The sequence below is a fragment of the Varroa destructor genome, unplaced genomic scaffold (genome assembly GCF_002443255.2).
Source record: "Varroa destructor unplaced genomic scaffold, Vdes_3.0 BEIS01000002.1, whole genome shotgun sequence".
Taxonomy (NCBI): domain Eukaryota; kingdom Metazoa; phylum Arthropoda; class Arachnida; order Mesostigmata; family Varroidae; genus Varroa; species Varroa destructor.
Window position 1 is genome coordinate 37,992,183 of NW_019211455.1, and position 17,398 is coordinate 38,009,580.

The 17,398-nt window shown below is 39.0% G+C and overlaps 1 long non-coding RNA gene across 1 annotated transcript in view; it reads left to right on the forward strand.

Moving 5' to 3' along the window:
• The window catches only part of LOC147757766 (uncharacterized), an 11,195-nt gene extending 8,112 nt beyond the window's left edge, over nucleotides 1-3,083 (forward strand). The window contains exon 2 of the long non-coding RNA XR_015321279.1: nucleotides 1,104-3,083. This is a non-coding gene — a long non-coding RNA (uncharacterized LOC147757766). The remainder of the gene's footprint in view (nucleotides 1-1,103) is intronic.
• The last annotated feature ends 14,315 nt before the right edge of the window (nucleotides 3,084-17,398 follow it).

Here is a 17,398-nt window from a genome sequence, read left to right on the forward strand (position 1 = left end):
ATGCTTAAAAAATAACGATATTAATTTATTATGGATAGAGAGAGGAGTGCAATTCTTGCGGGAACAAACACAACCGTATTATATATACCCTTACTAAACTATGATAATTGTCGGATATTGCTTGGTCACCTTCTCCATTGTACGATACTTGACTCAATTAATGGAGTTTATAACAGCGTGAGTTGGTAATAATAGAGATATTTTTTAATTTATCTAATATAAGATCAGTAGATGGTACTTCTTAAATACTACTTGAAAAAGCTAGATACAACTGGCTCGCGGTGAAACAAACAAAATATACATTATCCTGCCCTGGCTTAAGACTAAACCTGCCATTCATTTAAATCCATACAAATATTCAAGAAGGTTTCAGGGCGGAATAAACCTGTTTACGAATGTGGTAGATATGCCACAAAGCACACGACACATTTTGTTACATTTGAAAAAAATTTGACACGAGTTGTTACATTTGAAGACAGCAAATTGTGTAAATCTTTATTCTTCAATACATTGTCGGGTTATTTATGACTAAAAGGAGACAGCGATAACTGGGAAATTCTAACTAGGCGTATTGCCGTCAGTAACCTCAAGCAAGTCCACTTGAAATACGATTATCAGCGAAAGATCAGCATTTGTAGATTGTGAGCAAAATTAGAACATTCTTATAAGGAACAACGAGACCTGCTTTGCGGTTAGGCGTGAAGAATGGTTATGTATTGAAACAAAATGTTGAAACTGCTTCTGAAAAGAACCCTATCCTTTTAAGATAGAAACCTCTCAGCTGTAATCTATGAGTCAAGCATCGTACCCAGATCTTACCTCAGAGTGTCTTTGGAAGACAAACGATTGGCTATCTGTTAGCTAGCAGCCGATTCTTTAATTAATATTATGCTAAATCTAACTCATCACATAGAGAAGAATATCTAAATAGATATACAACAGCCTTTACAAAGGCCAAAGGATGAGCGAATAATATACTATTTCGGCTATCTGCGGTGTGGCTAAATACAGTAGGCCGAGTGTAATTGAGCGAAAAGATCAAGTTGAAGTTATATTGCACAAAGGCTACGACTATGGCCTATTTTTGGTTTTTCCTCTTTCAGGTTCTCATTTCAGGCGGATATTAAAGTGATATAAACACAAGCAATGGCTGAATCAAGTTGAATTGCCGCCAGGACGACTACATATACAATGTTGTATGCTGCGAATTTAGCCAAGGAGACTCAACAAATATTAGATCTGCGGTGTAGGCATCGAGAAGATATTGATCAACGTCCAACGCGAGCTTTCAGATAATAAATAAAGCTATCTTCAGTTGAAAGTATGTAAGGGGCAATAACAGGACAAGCTTTTTATATTTTAAAAGCGCTCATCATTAACACTGTGCGTGTCCAAAATTAATCTCATCTGTACGTCCTGTTGCAGCCGTAAGCTAGATTACGAAATACATATTGGCCTAGTCACGAATTTACAACACACCGATAATATAGAAGCAAACAGGTGTTTTAAGCTCGTTAAATGGCTAATTCGTTCAGAAGCAAATCGACGATACTATCGACCGATCAGACACCATCGGATTAATTGCGTCAAGGATATTTTTTCCCATTTTAAAAAGCTACGCAACTGATAAACGCGCCCTCAACGCATAATGTTGTTGAAGGCAGGCACTCTGAACTGAATTCAATATTCGCTAGAATTCGTAGTTGAAGTGTTTGCTCATTGCCGTGCTTCTCGTCTTCTTGATTGTTCCCGGAATAGCAAGCAGTTTATGAAAAAAAAATGGTTATAGTGTACTTAAGCAAAAAAACGAGGCGGCACTCATGTTAACTAGCCGATAGGAGGTTCGTTAATGATTTTCTGTATTCGTACACACAACGCGCGCTGCTCTCCTTTGAGTTGACGCCTTTAACAAAGTCCAGAGACTTAAGCGAAATCGATTCATCGGAACAAAGTGAAAGTTTACAGCTGCTGCCCTCCTCAGTGTAGGAGATTGGGAACGAAGAAATACGTTTGTGAACAAGCAGAGCAGCCGACTTAGGGAACTATCTCGTCTCTATGTGTTTTCGCTAGGAACAATTTTTGCTACGAGTCTTGAACGTGATTCTAACGGAACTTCCCATTACGGGTTTTATATGTACTTATTTTATGTTTCACCTTTCGAGCAAAGTGCTAGTCTACCACACGACAATGGAAGCGGCGACATGCTACTTATTTGAATGAGCTAACAGAGATGTTTTTAGTTCGTCATAAATGTACTATATATGTAGCTTGGTCGCTACGTTCTATTTTAAGGTAGCCAGGCGTCTGGGGATTGCGTATATGTTTGCCGCTCGTGGACAAACTGCTCTAAAGGCATGTAATGTTTCAAATGCCTTTTATATTTTCTAAAATACAAGTATGCCGTCGTCGTACTGGACGCTGCGCTCGTTCACCACGTGCAATCAAAATAGATAGCGCCCGATAAAGCATTTCCCGATGGGTGTTTTCGTACAAAAGACATGCAGCTCTAATTCACTGCCTGTCTAAAAGTGATGAGTACACTCTGTAGAAAATGGTATATTGAGGATGCCTTTAGCGATTCAAAGTCGGCTATTATGTCGCACTAGATAAAGAACCTTTATTTCTATCAATACTATTGCTATCTTGCTTGGCGTAGCAGACTTTCATTATCCAGACGACTGTGCCACATACATGAGACGTTTTTTGAATCCTAACTAGGGGCCGTTTTAAATGACAATTATCATCATTGTTACTCTCGGCCACGGAAACTCAACAATAGGCCCCCTGAGCGCGAATCGGATGTCAGAGGAGCGAGTATTCACAGTATACGTTAACGGTGCGCTCCCATGCACCAGTGGTGACGTTTATATCTTCCATTATATTTTGCCTCACACTGATATATACGTGTCACAGATAGAAACGACATCAGCGAACAAAGAACGCCAATCCGTTTACGATTTGTTGATTCTGATGATAAAAATTGAAATTCACTAAACCGCATATATTACTACATGGCCTAGCTCTGTAAGTTTATGAGTAACTTGAATTAAAAAGCTTACTTTGTTGTCCTGAAAGACAGAAAATTAGTATTTATATGCATGACCAAACATATTATGATCTAAATCCAGGTTTAAAATTGAAAACATATCTGTACCCCTTTCAGCTATAGTTGGGATGTGGAAGCAAGCGTTCCCAGAAGTTGTTCCTCGAACCGTATACCGCACTTCTCTTAACCTTAAGCTAGAAATGCAACGCATCCATCGGACTGACATCACCAACTAAGATTTCAGGTTCCAGTTATAATCTACCAGGATTCGGGTCTTAGATTGAACCAGCCAAATTCGCTTGCTATTAAAATCTCATTCTGATTGGTTACGCCCTTCTTATGGCCTCTGCATTTGACCGTTGTAGGCCTATTTTTTTGGTAAACTGTTTTTTGGCTACGGTTACAAGCTTTAACGGCACTAGCTTTTCTATTTAATCATTAGAACCCCCGATTACGACGAACACAGATTGTATCATTAGTTTGCTGCCGTTGCGCTCAGAACTAACATGTTACTAATAAACAACCTGTTTATGTTTACAGTGCGCCAATGTCTACGTAGCAAATACGGGGAACATTGATCCCGTATTTCAAAATGGCGCTACTTTATAGCGGTATTGCGGTTGTATTCGACTCCGAAATTCACTTATTTGGAATATGACTCTGTTTGGTCGGTTATCGTTATTCGGGCTTTTGGCAGGAAATTTGCAGTGAGCCATAGAAAATTTGGCAACTCTAGTGGTGTACAAACATTAAGTCCTGTATGGAACAAACGGAAAAACAGTGCGCCACCAGTATAAAGCTTGTATCCCATAAATGACCTACTAAGGGAAACACTGTGGGTCACCTGACCCAGAATAATTTGTCTCATAGAAAACCCGCTGCGAAGGTAAAGGCTTAAGAACTGTGGTAAAGCTGAACTGTTTTACTTCGGGTAGATGCTAGCACTCGGGTTTGGCATATGCAAAATTACTGTATTTTGTGGTATCTGTTGGCTGGGGCGATGGAATTGTGCGTGCTGCTTTATCGATTACGGTTACACAGACCCCCCTAAGCAGTCAAAATTATGGAACAGAAAAAAACCACTTGTAACACGTGATAACGATCGATTTTATATCGCAAGAATTATAATGACACAAATGCATTTGGACTCTGTTATCCGCCACACTCACCTGATATTGCTTTCACAAAGTAGCACGTTTTTTTTTCAATATCGATAGCATCTTAATAGAAAATTTATCTAAATCTGTGCAGGACATCGAAACGTCCTTTCTTTTTGATACAATAGTCGAATAAATAACGTATCATCCTAATGGCAGAAGGCCATTAACGATGATGATGCATACCTCGATTGCAAGTAGAAGAATTATGTTTGTGGGAAAATGTTAGAAAAGCTCAGATTCACTGTCTCACGACCTAATTCTACTGAGTAAATTTGAGGTATTTTCCCATTAGTTCTACGCTGTATGTCGTCTCCTTTTAATGCTTACGATACCACCTCCCCTGTAAAAGACGCAAGGTCCGTTTTCGAAACAGCTTTACTCTGTTCCTTGTTTTAGCCAGGGTCCGAACAAATACACACACACATATATGTATATATAGATATAAACTGACTGGAAGGAGAGTTGTGGCGCTCTAGAAGAAAAAATTTTCTCGCGTTAATTGATTTAATCTTTCAGTGTCAAGGAGTCCCGAGAAGGACTGCTTGGTCCGCTCTTGGTTGTGTTTGGTAATGTTTTTTTTGTTGAGTGAGATCACTTTTTTTTGCTGCTGTCGCAGAGCCATAGCCCCCCAATTCCAAGCCCTCCAGTTCCAAGCCATGCATATGTTCATTGACATAACTGTATATTTGCAGATTTATGAATAAGCTAGCCCCTAGTAAAGTTAAATTGTCGCAAGACGCTGCAAATTATGGTATTTTTATTGTCAAGGTAGACCCTGACGATCTGAGCGCCTCGCACGCGATGGAGAGCACCGTGTCGTTTGTTGACCATAATTGAATAACGGATTTTTCGAAAGAGATAAAACGTCTGTCATAGTTCGTCGTTGTATTCCACCAATTATCAAAGCGAAGTATCATAGTACAGGAATCATATCATCACGAAAATCAACGTCGTTCGAACTTCGTCGTCTTCTCGAAGAGTCATTAAGAGTAATTGTTGGAAGTATAACGATTAGGTCTTCGAATGTTAAGCTTGTAGTCTTCGCTATAACAGGATGATCACACGGATCGCGAACGATCATCCGTGTGTCATTTCACAGCTCATACAAGTTTCTCACAAGGATGATTGGTAAACTTTTTCTTTTTGCTGCAAGTTACGCGGCCATGCAGACATCTCAAGACTATCGAGGAACTACGGCGTATTTTTCCAACGAAAGAGTCTAGGATTTCTTAATGATATCGGCGTGTAGGTAGGGTCGATGCACTGTGCAGTAGAACCCCGCTCTAATGCAGAGTTTTCAGCCAGCTTAATGGAATTGTTGATATTTTTTGAAAATTTCATTTTAACGATGTCTCACAAATAGAGGCTGGGAGTTTGGACACAGATGTCTTATTTATCGGTATCCCTACCTTGATTGACTGCAGGTGGCAACTGGCAAAAATCATCCGAGCATACAGTTAAAATCACCCCCGAAAAAGTTCATTCCTACAGCACATATCACAAAATATCAAAGGCTATGAGAGGTAATCATGATATATTCGTCCCAGGCAATAAATGCCTTTGTACTAAATAGATCTGCAGTTTTTTCGGTTCCTGTCTGCATTACACACTGTGATTTCCTCAACGTGAACAGGATTCACAAAGGGTTTGTAGCTTGAAGTATTCTATCTTCTTCTTAATAACGTCTCTTAATTTGATTACAAAGTGTCTAAGAAGAGTGTTATCATGATGGATGCCTGCAACATGAAGGAGCCATGTTATTTTCCGATAGCTGGTCCTTGTGGTGAGGCTTCATTTTGAGCCATCGGATTTTTAAAAAAGGTTTTATATGTTTAACCGGTTGACAACTTGTCGTCATTAACGTTAGCATGATCACGAATAGAGCTCAATTTGCATATAACATATGCGTTTGTTTGACATCCGCCATAGTCCCGTGTCGTCTTCGAAAAGTAGTCCTTTTTGTGCAGGCAAACTTCGTTCAATGAACGCTTTAAATCGAACGATACCTGTTCATTAACGCTACGAGACTATAATTGCAAATGATAGATTGCCCTTCAAAGATTCGCTGCGTAGGGATGCGAGGTCATACATTTTGGTAATAAGTAAGAAACGTGTAGCTTTTAAGTCCTCTTTTCTTTTGTTATTGGCCCTGGTGTAGAATTGGCGCAGAAGAATAATGTTCTTGGAATTCGTGCTGGTTGCAAAGACACATGAATGCCGTTATGTTTATTGTTTTTTCATTGGTTTCGACCAGTTGTACAGAGGTGCTTTCTTAAAAAACGTTGCTTTTACGATAAGTATAAATCGATAAATAAATAGTGTTTACGCAACGGCTTCACACGATCTTCGGTATGGACCGCTGTAACCTGCTTTGTCATTTTACTTGAATGCCCATTTTGTAAAATCAGTAATTGATTGATTCGAAGTTTATCTTTTTCATCGAGTTAGAATATGGACATGTGGCGGTGTGGCAGTACTCTTATTTGATATCCTTTTTGTTGTAAGATAAATAATAACGCTGTCGAATTTATGCACATAGTCTTTGTTTTTTCTTTCTTTAGCTGAAATACCCTTCAGATCAATTCTAATCGATTTTCAGGTTGCTGGTTTTCGTCGAAGAGGCTTGCAAGTGATGGCCAGTGCGTATGGTACGTCATTGTCAGTGACACGGTTCCGTAAGTACAAATCTGCATCATAACCTCCTGTTGAAGTCCTGCCATATATTTTAATTCGTCTTTGAGTGACAATTATAGGATGGAACGTTGGTCAACGCCTATAAACTAATTTTCGTAGTTTACGGCGCTGGTGAATTCCTTATATGTGGTCTAGAGTGTGTGTGTAGAGACTTCTCATTCTTTCGAATAATTCCCAAGGCTGCTGCCATATCGATCAGTCGTTTTTCGAAGGGACGACCTACTTGTAACAGGCGATTAATTAACCTCCGCGATTTATGATTCTATGAAGATATAGTTAGTTTGTTACGCTGCCTAGCATGTACCTATGCTGACCATCATCATCTAATAGTAGATTCTGTAGGTAGATTTGATTCGAAGAATATCTGTAAATTGTTCGTTTATTTATAGAGGTCGTAATGGCCGCTTGGGTAGCATAAGGTGACTCCAGATGGCCCGAAACTTGTACGCGGCGTTCAGCACTGTCTTATGGATCCATGAAGTAGATCTGAAGAAACTGAAAGCGTCTGCTACGTTGCGGCGTCAGCTATCTGACTTTGTGATAACTGATGAAGAATTATAGGTTCCTTCCGGAGGACGGCTCTCCTCGTTGACACTGAGTGAAGTCGTCTGAAATAGATACTTATGTTGTCTGGTATTTTTTCGGAACACCTTTACTAGAGCTCGCTGTTGCTCGAGCACCCGTACAGTCCCATAGGCAATTGTATGTTACTTAATTGAGCTTTTTCCTCCATACAATATAAATTCGTTTTTTAATCTTGGAAGAAGCACACGTTATAGCAGTCTATTACTTATCAATACGGCCAACGTATGTGGATCGTTTTCGCATTGGACTCTTTCGTATGTTATTATCAATGCGACGCCGATCGTCTATTTTTCTGCCGCTTCTGTTGTCGCTTTCGGCTACGATAGCTTCGACGACTGTGCGCCTATGTGACCGGCTATATTTTTACGGACACAAAAACTTTTTTATGATACAATTATTTACATAACGGAGTTTTTATGCAACATAATTCTTACAAAATACATTATTCAAACTTCTATGGACAAGCGCTATAGTGTATATATAATACACGCACTTCTCTATTTTTTTTCTAATTTAAATTGCCACTCAACTGAAGATTGTAATACACTTCTGAAACTTTTTTTTTTTTACCAAAAATGATGTCATAATAATGCTCTTTCCATATATCGTTATACTCTCTAGAATACAGTGCGTTATTTTTATTGTTATAAACGTTATATAAAAGGATGGCAGCTAAAGCAGTGATTTTCGTTAGATACGCTCTGTTCTTACCAACACATAGTAGCATTCACGTTCTGTACTGCTTCTTCCGTACAAAATAAATGGTGTTTATCATTTCAAGCGATGGCGGAATCGATTGCATCAGTCCAGTTAGGTTGCTTGCATATCAAAGGAAGACAAAGGTCTCTCTAACGTCGTCTCAATAGAATCGATGTTAGTTTTATAGATATATTTTATTCAGGTTTCGGCAAATCACTAATTTACGGTTAAATCATGGAAACGTAAAAGAGTTCAGCGTCACGTCTGTTTGATGTAACCTGAAAAGCCAAGCAAATTTCCGGCTCAAGTTTTGACAAATTCTTAACAGTTATTGAGCCGAACACCAAAGATAATCAATTTGCCTAAATTAACATTAGGCGCAGAAAGACAAGCTCCCCCGGGGGAAAAGTATGCATCCAATTAACCCCATCTCACGCGCAGCCCTATTCTGTATGAGAGTTTAGCGACCCACCAAAAATAATTTCAATCCCATCACTTTAAAAGGTCAATGAGTCTAACATAAACGTTAGTAAATGTACATCAACGCTTACCCTATTGCGATTGCCCTGCTCCAACCCGTTTGACTCAGCTAATTCTAGATGATATATCCACTCCTGGTAGATTTCAACAGGATAGCTAGGTTTTTCCTTTGCTTTCGCAACGACCTCTAGGGGACGTTGGTGAATCGAGGTGGTCTTCAATTTTTAATCGAAAACTATGTTTCTGAGACGACACCACCTTTTAAGAATCAATTAATTGTTTTAAGAGAATTCTTTGTGGACATCTCGCCGTTGATATGTTAATTTTACTTCACTAAAACTTCAAGGGTTGTTGCTTTACTTTGAGTAGTAAGTCATTGCACCTTTTTGTTTAGAAGTTAATTAGGAGGAAAATTTTACAACAATTAATGTTACACAAACCGTTTCAATTGTCATTTATTAGAAATTCAAAAAAACATAATTTCTCTTCTTCACCGTTATATAGACAAAACAACACGATCAACGGGATTTTCACACCTTCTAATCAAAAGTATCACTTCCAAATTTAGATGTAAGTATTACCTCTTATTCAAGTGGTCGAGATCTATTGTACCTCATGTCAGATTTTCACCTTCTAAACAGAATTTTTGACCCGAAAACTAAGATTTAGATAGATGAATATGTATTGCATTTTAATTCAGCTCGAAAGCTTTTAATAGACTTCCGTGAACAGCTCTTTACATACGTTTTTCTAACCATTGTCACCTGAGCGAAAAAGGTACTTTTGGCCTTTTTCACGCCAAACTATTAAATTTAGCTGTAAAAAGATGCATTGCACCTTTGCTCGGCCCGTCTAGATCTATTGACTGGTGTCAAGAACAGGCATTAATGAAATAGTGCTTTCAATATTTTCGTTTCTTTACCAAAATATCTTTTACAGGGTATCTCACAAAAAAAAAAAGTAAGAAGAAGAGAAGTGTTTATCTCATCACCTCCTATAACTTTCCGATCGACGTTTATTGAGGGTGCGCTCAAGAACTTTTCGAGACGCATTATCATCCTATCGTTAGACAAGCAAACCAATTCGATTGATAGGGTTTTATTAAGTTTTCGTCGATCAAAAATATTAATCTAAGATGTACGTTTACATATTACGTGTTTACTCAGCCCGTCGATTAATGTAAAGGATGTGTCAACAAAGCGGCACTCAATGAAAGAAAAGATTTTTTTGTATTTTAACATTTTTCTTGAGGAATCTTTTAAAAATAATTTGGAGAAAAACTGTTTCACCTAAATATTCATCATAATAGCCGCCACAACCTTCTAACTTTCTCGCTAATTCGCTCAAAATAGCTCGAAACCCATTTGTGCCCCACTGTCACGTAAACAAGACCCCACAACGGGCTTTTGACTATTCTTACATCGAAATATTCAGGGACATGTATTAGATTTTTACTTAGTTTGTTGAGATCTGTCGATTGACGTCAAGAAAATCTTGCTTTCGTAGAGCTCCCTACTGAGTTTTCGCTTTTTGTGAGACATTTTCAACGTGAAAGTGAGATTTGCGTAGAGGAACACGTAAAGCATTTTAATTCGGTTTAGCAAAAGCTTTCGGTTAGTAACGAAAACAACCCTTTCTACATAAACCTACATGTACACTCGGCTGCCATTTTGTCAGTGGAAAATATTCACTGAAAAAGATAGCTTATCTTAATCCCTGCAACCTTCTTATAGACATAAGCCATAAAACTACCTAAAATAGCCAAATGTAAAGTACGACAGGTCTGGTCAAATTAACGTGACCACTTTTGATGAAAAACTAATTTCCCACAAAAGAATATTCGTCCAATTAATTCTATCTTGTGCAATTATAAAAATTCTGGTAATCTGCTAAAGATCCGCCTTACCGTTTAGTAATTTACCTCTAGGGACCAATCTGGTCGTAGAGGATAGACAGGAGGACAGATAGCAGGAGGTAGGATAGACACAGAGTTATATATATATATATCGACGCTTAGTCCAAATAAATAATACTTGAGTACTCCTCTTCTGGAAAATTTCCAATGAGCTAACTGTTGCTAACCAGTTCAGCTCAAAAATTTGCTTATTTAGTGATCTTTAACATACGAATTAGATGAATGTCTATGATAGCTGTTTAGCACATCTTAAATATCATAAAGTGACGAACATATTTGTCTATTACGTGTTCTCGCATAGCGTTCTCTGCCAGTCAGGCCTAGGGGTTCCAGCTTTCGGACTTGAGAGTCAGCAGAAGGCTTTGGAGGTAGAGGTGAAATCCAAAGAAGCTAAAATGAAAAAAACAACGAAGTTTTAGAGGACGAACGAACACAGGACCACGACATCCCTAAGGGCAGCAGACGTGAGCGAAGGTACCAGCAACAACAGCAAACGGGTCTTTCCGTATCACTCTGTAGCTATGTTAGAATTGACCCAGCTACCTAACTAGGCAACTAGTAAATCAGCCGGGAACCGATAGCATATTATGGAACAGAAGATTATCTATAGTAGTTCATCTAATCAACACGGCTAATTGTTACGGGTGAAAAAATTGCCTGTAGTTAAACGCTTGTGCTGGGGCCTTTATGCGATATCTGCGTAAAACAGAAAATAAAAAAATACACCTTCATGCCAAGTCAGAGTTGTGGCTGAAACCTGTCGCCCAGCATTTTCGATTAAACGATCATCGGTTTCCACTAATCCTGATCATAGGTCATAACTGAGTGTCATGACTAGGTTTAAGAACATAAGCTCTACCGTGTCGCCAACATGAACTACCCTACACTTCGAAGGCTATAAATTTTACGTGGGCAAATATACGACATAAAAAAGAGACTGCAACCAATCTCAGAATTGATTTTTTGTGGGTAGAGTAAGCTCAACAGATTTTAATCAGGAGGACTTCCTTTTTAAGACATGAGGAATTTTTTAAATATTGTGTAGGTACGCTTCCTCTGTATATGAGAACTGCATGTAGGCCTGTAAATAAACGTGCGTTAAAACAAATACTAAATGAACAGATAAACATTGTTATATAAATGGTTGTTATTATCACGACTAGCAAATAGGCGATGAGTCAGTTGATAGTGTTCGCCGTATCGAAAAGCCATTAAAGCCACAAAAAAAGTACCTGTTTTTAAAGTTACAAAGGTTTTTAATAATCTTCATAATGTTTAACTTGTACGCGTATGTGAAATGCATCGGGATCCTGGGGTATAATAATAAAACAAACGCGCCAACGTTACGCTTCGCATCAGTGCCTTACGAAGAGCAAATAAGAACTTCGAAAGCTCATTTGTTTGCGTAGGTTTTAAAATACGTTCATATCTATTATTAATAAATCAACTAACTGAATTGGTGAGGTATATAAAAAAAAAAAACAACATACTTCATATTAACAAGTTGTATAGTACTACAGATGGGGCTGCGAAAAAGCATGCCAGCAACAGAGTGCGACCAATTGATGTTCAAGTTTGAAGATTAAGAGGGTTTAGATGTTTCAAAACGCGTCCCCGTAATGGTAACGTGTTTGCCTATTTGAACACCTAGCGTGGTGGTCTAAGTTTGAAATCGAGCATGGACACATTTCATTAACTTCATTAAGAAGCTAGCCATCTGAAGTAGTTACTGATGATAGTATTGGAAGTAAGAACCTGATAACTGAAACAATGGACAAAGGGTACATTCTACTTTTCACCTTCTGTAGGTCAAAAGAGGAACCTCCATTAGGGATGGTTGTGAGATTATCAACGGCTTGAACACATGATAGGGTAGAGACAAGGTGAACGGTGTATATAGACTGTGCAGAGATAAGTTTATAGGAGGCTTTCTGTAGTAAACGGCAGAAGTACAATAGCTAGGTGACGACGAGGGAGCGCGCGTTTATCGTTTGAAGCTGTGTTTGTAATACACTTCCCGCTTATTTTTTTATAATATTTTCGATTGACTGGATATTTAACCAACAACATAGGTAATTCTGGTGCGTCATAAATCAACGTCATCTCTAAATTACAGAAAAATAATGAAGTCACGCGCGGACGGCGAGCCCGTGCACATGAGTGCAAACCTTGCACACGTGTGAGAGCGAATGAAACGTTAAGTATAAAAAGTATACGAGATTATTTTGGACAGCAGTTGCATATTGCCCGACAGGTATGCAAGCCACAAGTAGGAGAAGCAGGACGCAAAAAGCGTTTGCTACATAATGTATAGCAATGCATTAATAAGGGGTGAACCGGATGTTTTGACGAAGAGTGGACGAAGTGACAAATGCTTACTAAGTTTTTCAGTTGTAGAGTATTGGTAGAACGAAGCGTCAGAGATCATTTTGATACGTTGTTGTTGCTCTCTAGGTTCTCTTAATGTTTTATTTACATTACTCTAACCTCTAGCTTCAACTTACTACTAATAAGGACCGTGTGGCATATATGGATGTGTACCCCTCTGAACAGCTCTTACCATATATTAGTCGACATTATTCAGTTAGCTCTGATAACTGTGAAAATAATTTAAGATTACTCTTTATCCTTCAAATAGAATTAAATTGACGTTGAGCGGCAATTGATCGTAACAAATAACATAACTTTCTCAAAGTTTTTGGTCGCAGATAGACTTGCCACAGTTTATCTTACGGCCATAGTACGAGCGCGAAAAGCATTCGGTTCTTTGCCGAAGTCCTAGATAACATCTCAACGAAGCAGCTGTTGAACTCCACAGTCTGTCTAGTAAGGAAAGACACCGCTTCGCATTAGAGTCTATTGGGAAATGTTTACGGGTAAACCATATATTTCTCAAATACGCCCTTTCTGCCTTTCTGTTCCTTTAGCATTAGGTGTACACAGTATAAATAAGCAAAGGCCCTATAAAAAAAAAGCTAAATAAAGAACAAGCTACGCGATGAAAGGCCGACTAGATAAGATTAATAACGCTTTTAGTGTACAAGCTCCGTTACACAACCGGTAAGTGTCGAGAATGGACCAAACGTTGATCTCCTTAAAATTGTAATGGCTAGGGAGGATCCTATATCGTAGGAAATCAGCTGGCCATAATTTCGTATTAGGGATTCGTATTAGGGCCACAACTAGCCTCGGACCGGTTTTGCTGTGCTTTGTACAGTACTTCTACATTTTTAAGCAACACTGCAGCCGTGTGCATTTTAACTTGCTAATGGGAAAAGCCATGAAGTTCTCGCGAATAACACTCAAGCTATAAGATATGTTCGGACGTGAAAATCTCAAGTCATTTGTATCATGGCCTTGCGACGCGCTTTCTTTCTTAATCCAACATTGGCTGTTATCCGCTTATGACGTCTTGATCACAAGTACTGACAGTCTTGTGCAATATCCTGTTGTTTAAAGAAGTAGGATCGCCGTACTTATGATGACACGCGTAAGGATACTGTATCCTAGGAAATGCGTGCGCAAAAATGCTACGACATAGCCGCTGCACTTCTGGAACTACACATACGAAGCACGGATCTGCCAGACACGCTCCCATTATAGCTTTATTATAACATCGAAATTAATTACTAAATGACTGCCCGATCTATTAGTATTTGTTTTACGACTGTAAAAATGATGATACGAAAGAAGTTACTATTCGTTTGGTAATCATCTGTCCTCCGACCTGTCCTATAGCTCTATATATATAGTAATTGTAATTTATGCTTTTACTGTAATTTACGTAATAAATTAACCTTCGTTGCGACATTCGTCGCAACTCATCTACGTATTGGTGAACTGGATAGCCTTAGAATAGGGTTGATTTATTAATACCATTGGAAAGTTCAAGTCCCATTGGTTTTCGTGTAACGGCGCGACACCCCTGACTGGAAGATCGTGGGTTGCATGGTGTGGATCTCTTTGGGATGGTTTGGGGATAGGTGAGTGTGCGTGTCAACTAAACTCCTCTCTCCACCATTCGCAGTGTGGATGTGGCGATACCGTTGAGATGTATTAGCGAACGTGACCAGCCTTTCTGGGCCTGCCTGTTTCTTGACGGCTTGGTTGCCGTCTACATAGACTCCACGGGCTCCTGCCCCGTGTCTACATCCCCTTTCCGCTCCTCTACTTGGCTTGTTCGATTCCATCGGGTCTTTCCACTAGGTCTCTCTCTCAATCCCGCAAGGGAATTAGGAGTTCGGAGTTCCATTTCGCTTCTCATCCGTCTGGTTCAGGCCGTTCCTCTCATTTGCCCCGGTTCTCCGAGTTCTCGTCGCATAACTAGACTTCCAAGCGAACAATGGCCTATACCTACACGGAATGGACTAGAAGTTCTGCTTTTTCGACCTCAACTATATTTTTTCAAACAAATTCTAGTTGTATTTCACATCGTTTGGATTAGATCAAAAACAATGATGGTAATCAACATGAAATTCACCTTATTAATCTAAACATCGGAAGCATTAATGCTACAACATACCCTCGGTAACTCATAGAGCTGTGTGAAAAAAAAAAAAAAACAAAAAACTGATCTCTAAGTAACTATGCCGATATTTACAAAGTTTCAGCGACTGACTCGTCCCAACCCCTCGGGTTGTTTATTGAGTACCAGCTGCTATCTACCCGATATTCGCAAATGACAACAAAACATTTTTCAAAGCTACAATAAAGACAGGTCGTTACTCTGCCTGACGCAAATAGCTAGGACAACTCCGTTTTAGTTGTCCTCAGTATCGTGTCCACTGGATTTGATTAAGTACAGCTGTGCGCTTAATTAGCCTTTTATGCTAAGCGCTGATACCGACCTTCGCCTGTCGTCAACCCAACATACTCGCTACGATATAATGATAGAATATGGCGTGTTATAGTATAATACACTTCCTTTATATAATCGCCCATATAGTAAAGTACATATCGTGGTATTAGACCATATTAAGCGCTTTTACTAGTCTACTGGGCATTCTCGCCATCCAGCTTTTTTCAGTTATTTGCGGTTTAAGCAATAACCTGCCTCTACTGTCTACTGCATAATTAAAACGAAGTATATATGTACGTGTGGGTGTGTCCATCTGCCCAAATTAGTCATTACAGGGTGGCTTTTTTTGAGCAGATTTTTTTGTAAAGTGTTATGAACCGTCCGTAAGATTTCGCAGACTGGCAGAGCACCTCTGTCGATGGCCTGTTTTTCTCCTGTAAAGCGTAATGTCCATCAGAGTTTTTTAGCGATCTGTTAGAGAGCCAATGATAATTTGGCAACGCTTTATATCAGTTGCTTGTCCTATTTTTTGTTAAAACGAAGTTCAAATTTGTGAATACGAAAAATTTGGATACGGGAAACAAAAATCTGTTTTTTAATCTTCGGCTTCTGCTAATACTTTTCGGAATAATGGTGCAAGAACTGGTATCCTGGTTAACATCAATGAGCAAGAAACGTGCTGAAGAAAAGTGTTGTAGTACACTGGTATCATTAAAAAAAGTGTCTCAGCGACCACACGGGCTTATGAAGTCGAACATGGCTCGCTAGCTACTGCATTAAACCCAATCGTACGAATGACAGTTATCCCTATTCTCTTTAAGGTGAACGCACTACGATTCGCAGAGAGTTCTCGGACTCAATCGTGGGAATAAACGTCGGCTCTATACTTACTTCTTTTCCCATATTTTTTCTTTTCGTCTTTCGCACGGAATACGAAGCATCACATTGGCACTCCATATATATATATATATAGAGTAGACGGGCAAACGAACGTGACGTGACAGGTCCAGCCGTGGGCCGGTCTGCAATATTAACAGGATAACGGCCGGCTGCTGCCAGCCCAATAGGTTTGTGTTAGCAAAGGGCAGAACGACAGATCAGAAGGTTACGTTCTAGTAGAGCTATAATTTCTATAAATTTATGTTTCAAAGTTGAAACTAGTTAATCCTTCTAGTACTAAAAATGCAATGTAATAACAGGTTAACCGCGATAGATAGGCGGGCAGAATATGTAAGAGGTTAGTGCGACATTCCAATATGAACATGGCATCACTGTGTAGAATAATGTAAAATCATTTCAATGTAACGCATCAAATGGGGTTTCTCCATTTTTTTCCCACTAACGAAGCAAAAGATCCAGAATTCCCTAATATGCTGATGTGAAACTTGAAAAACGTTTCTAAGGACATCTCAACAAATGAAACAGGGTTACTTTTTACTCGGGCTGATGGCAGTCCAGTCGCCGACCCGCGCCCGAGCAACAGATGGAACTAGATAAAATTTTAACAAGCTGGCGTTGTGTAGAAGGTGGAATTAATTTTATAGCACGTATTTTGACACCGTTTAGGTCGAGATGAATTGTTGTTTTAGACAGCAGAACGTATGGTAACGACAGTGATAGCGGTTTAATTGTAAGTAAGCTGCTTATTATTACATTTAACTTGCGTGGATATTTCAAAATGAGAATGTAACCGTTCCAGCATGATTACGTAATCAGCGCGGAAGGGTATCTGCAACAGGGTTAATGAGCTGGTGAACTTACATGTAAATACTTAACAGCGATACCGAACGTAAAACTTGAAGCACAGAGATTGCGTACAACCTAACGACTATTATTTCAGTAATTGATTAACTTAATTTAGCAAATAGAATTCCATGTATTGTGTATAAATAGCGATTATTATTATTTAGAAATAGTAAGCTAAAGATAATTAAGGTTTGTCCCGTCGTATTCAAAGTTCAAATTATTCTTTTTGTAACGTCAAGTTAAATTCTCAATCTTTTGCAAATTCGTCTGCCTCT